The sequence below is a fragment of the Sorex fumeus genome, unplaced genomic scaffold, assembly GCF_029834395.1.
Source record: "Sorex fumeus unplaced genomic scaffold, SorFum_2.1 ptg000095l, whole genome shotgun sequence".
In the NCBI taxonomy this organism is placed as follows: Eukaryota; Metazoa; Chordata; class Mammalia; order Eulipotyphla; family Soricidae; genus Sorex; species Sorex fumeus.
The window spans coordinates 7,164,406-7,168,722 of record NW_026606152.1 but is presented as its reverse complement, the minus strand read 5'-3'; the positions used below and the strand labels follow the sequence as shown (position 1 = coordinate 7,168,722).

At 36.6% G+C, this 4,317-nt stretch overlaps 1 pseudogene; it reads left to right on the top strand.

The window, feature by feature from the left end:
- The first annotated feature begins 737 nt into the window (after nucleotides 1–737).
- LOC130040710 (actin-related protein 3-like) lies at nucleotides 738–1,994 on the top strand (annotated as a pseudogene).
- The last annotated feature ends 2,323 nt before the right edge of the window (nucleotides 1,995–4,317 follow it).

Genomic DNA, 4,317 nt, shown 5'->3' with positions numbered 1-4,317 from the left:
TCTTGAATATAATTTAAGATTTTGATATACATGCTTTGTAGATGTTCTTCCCTAGAGAAATTTTCACAATATTGCATCAGCTTGTGTTTCCAATGTACTCATATCTAAATTTGAAAAGCAGCTCCCAAAGAGATTTTAGCAAAACAAGAATGTTTAGTTAGTAAAACAAAGGAACAGATTCTTGTAACATGCAACTCATCGGATCAATTAATTATGTCAGCAATAAGTATATACTCTAATAATTTGGAAGAGATTTTTAGATCTTAATAATTTAAATCTACTGGACATTGTGCATGCAGTGTTTCAGCAAAATTGAGCTGTAACAGCATTTAGTTAGACAACTTTACAAACTGAAAGACTGAATAACATTGATATTAAAAATGCTTCATAGTGGGTTTATCATAAATAAATATTGTGACCTTGATCACAGTCTTATCCTTTGCATTGAGCTTTTTTCTTTCTTTAAGTTAAAACAAAAATTTGTTGTGTTTTTACTTTTATGTCGTGTTTCAACTTTGATGTGGTCTTTCTCATTTTAAGAAAATATGTTTGCATTTTAGAAAACTGGAAACCAGAGAATCTTAAGTATATGGTTAGCCTGATCTCTAATAAAGGAATTAAGAGTGTGAAGTAGAGCAAATGCCCCTTCAGCAAATGGTGCTGGGAAAACTAATCAGCCACATGAAAAACAATAAACTCAGTTCTCTATCTCATATCCTAGCAAACATCAATTCAAAATGAATATCAAAGACTTCAATATCTGCCAGTATGTGGACTGTAGAATGGAATATACTAAACTCAGATATGCTAGAAATACAGAACCACAGTTTATAATCCTGTCCTGTATTGCTCTTAAGGAATCGGCAAATAGGGATGATCAAGCTCAGAGGAAGGTAATGAAAGGTGTTGATGACCTAGATTTCTTCACTGGTGATGAAGTCATAGAAGCCATCCTACTTAGAATCTACATATACTTGAAAATTGAGATTTGATATAAAGGTTTATGGAACAAGTGAACTCTGCATATTTAAGAGCAGAACCTGTATATCATTATTTTCTTCTGACTAAACTCCCACTGAATACTCTAGAAAACAGAAAGTATATTGCTGAAATAGTGTTTTAACCCTTGAATGTTCTAGGCTTTTAAACTGCTGTGTAAGTCCTTCTGGTCTTAACTTCATCTTGAACCTCAAAAACAGATGTTCACTGGTGCAGTAATAGACAGTAGAAATGGTGTCACTCATGTCATTCCTGTGGCTGAAAGGTATGTGTTTGGCAGCTCTATTAAGCACATTACAATCACGGGATGATACATAGCATTTTAGTCAACAGTTACTAAGAAACCAAGAAGTGGGAATTCCTCCTAAGCCATCCTTGGAAGTTGCTAAAGCTGTAAAGGGGAGTCATAGTTTTATCTGCCCATATTTAGTAAAAGAATTTAACAAGTATGACACAGATGGAGCAGAGTGGATTAAACAGTATATTGGAATCAGTGCTATCTCAAAGAAAGAATTTCCCATTAATGTTGGTTATAAAAGAGTCTTGGGACTTGAAGTCTTTTTTTTTATCCAGAGCTTACTAAACCAGATTTTACTCAGCCTCTCTCAGAAGTTGTAGATGAAGTCATTCAGAATTGTCCTATTGATGTAAGATGTCCTCTCTACAAGAACATTGTCCTCTCTGGCAATGCAACCATGTTCAATGACTTTGAGTATTGCTTGTAAAGAGACTAAAAAAACTATAGAAGCCAGACTGAAACTCAGAAATTGAGTGGTGTTATATCAAAGCCAAAATTTAATGATGTGCCAGTCATTACATACCACATGCAATGGTATGCAGTTTGGTTTGGAGGATCCATGCTCATTTCTGTGCCTGAGTTCTACCAAGTATACTTTATTAAAAAGAATTATGAAGAAATTGGACCTAGTATTTGACATCACAATCAATTGTTGGGTTTATGTCATAAAATTGGCTTCATGGTTAATAAGGGTTAAGGAGGTAGGGAAGAAGTAATGTTTCTGATTACCTGTTCTGTCTGGATGGCTTGTTTTGTGGTTTTATTTTATTTTGCTGTTGGAGCCACACTTGGCAATGCTCAGGGGTTACTCTTGACTCTGTGCTCAGGAATTACTCCTGGTGATGAACAGGGGAATCACATTGGGATGCCAGGGATAGAACACTGGTTGACTGCATGCCAGACCCTACCCACTGTACTATCACTCTGACCCTGTTTTGAGGTTTTAAACCTGACTTGAAAAAACAAGACAAAAATAATTACATGGGAATATTTTAATAAGTACACCAATAGGTGAATGTAGAGAGAAAAATAATTATGTTTTCATTTAGGTTGAATATTTGAATTTTACATATAAGAAGTGGATTTTAGTTCTTTCTGTGCCTCAATATTCTGTATATTATTGAATTATCTAAGATTTTATGGGATTTATTAGTATATAAATAGCTTTATAATGCTTGAGTTGTACATTTCTAAGTGTGCAATGTAAAATTTTCTTATATTTCATATTTTTTATACTTTGTGGAAAAAGTGACCAAGTAAAGGATAAATTTTTAAAAAATTGTCTCATAAGACTTGGCAAACATACTCATGGAATTCCAGTTATGAATTTTTTCCACCCCCCCCGATCCTTCACAATGATTTTTTAAATTTTTTGTAAGTGTTCTGGAAACAAAGAAGTTAGTGTCTTGAATTGACCGATGCCTGCTAAGTGCTTTCTGTTACTTGCACTCTGTTTTTCATGTTAAAGTAAAAGAAAAGACTGCTGGGTTCATATTACAGTTCTATAGTGTCATTTCTTATTACAAATAATGAATTTGATTACTAAAATCAGTATATTTAAAGCCTAATACCATTCTAATAAAGGCACAGATTTCTTTCTTTCTCTCTCTTTCTCTCTCTCTCTTTCTTTCTTTCTTTCTTTCTCTCTTTCTTTCTCTCTCTCTTTCCTTCTTTCTCAAGAAAGAAAGAAAGAATGAAATCATACAGTTTGCTGCTATGTGGACTGAAATCATGCAGTTTGCCATCATTATGTGGATATTATGAGACATGAAATTAGCTGCCTGTTGCCCAGGTGCATTCAGACACACATCCCTGGCTTATGCAGACACTCTTGTAGAGCACAAAACATAACATTGAGACAGAAACTCGCCCCCATAGATGCATCAGGACAGCAGCCTCAAAAGAGCTCTAAATATAACAAATTCTATAACCAAACTTCAGAGACTTTCTGGAAAACAGAACTGAGGCTTGGTCAGGACCCTCTGGGCACCAATACACTCATTTCAGCCACTTCTCATAACTAAGATTCACTCGAAGAAAACGCTTCTTGCTCTTATTCTTGAATATGCACCCTTGACTCGACACTGGATCATGCTGTGTATTTGTGATCTCATTTAATCTTCCCATAGTCTCATTCTAAGGAGCCTTGCTATCCGTTCCATTTTACGGTTTGGAAATCCTGGCTCTGGGATGTAGAATTCTGCTCAACATTCCAGGTGAATGTATATTCAAACCCAGACAGACCCACTGCACTCATGCATGCTGCACTACAAGAGGCTAATTTCCCTGGAGCTATGGAGATGTACTTAAATGGTCAGTAAATTGTTATTCTCTATTCCTTGGTCTTTCACAGAAACCCCACAGTTCCTAAGTCAATCTTTGCTTTCCTTTGCCTTTGATTCTTACTTACATATCTGAAAGAAGTTATTTATATGTCTGTTGAAGGGAAAAGTGGAAAAAGGAAAGCATCTCCATTTCTAGCTTCCAACTAGACTCTGCCATCCACAGGCCTGTTCTTGAGTTCTACCCCAGGCCATAGCCCCTGCTCAGGCTCAGTACCCACTACACCACCTCTTTTGACTGGGGCTTGCCCACCCATCCCACAAAGCATCATCCTGGATGTCACCCCTCGGGAAAGCCCCTCTAATCCAGTCAAATTCCTGCCCAAGGACTCAACACTGCATGCCCCTAAATTTCCTCGGAAACTCACACTGCACTTGTGGCTATATATAACTGACTCATGAACTACATTGGGGTAAGAGGCATTAAGTCTTCCTCCCCCAGTGCAATCCAAATTGCAGATCATTTCTGACACCTCCCAAACTTCATATTCTTGGTTGGAAGTGCATTGACAATGTAACAGCTATGTTGCCCCATCCTGTGTGTTGTAAAGCAATCAGTTGTACTTTATGATCAAGCCAGTGGGAGAAAAAAAAGTTGTAAATCACAAAGGAAAGAGTGCAGTTATAGGTCTGCCTTGTAGGTACCCCTGTCAGAAGCTGATGATCTGTTTACAGGGT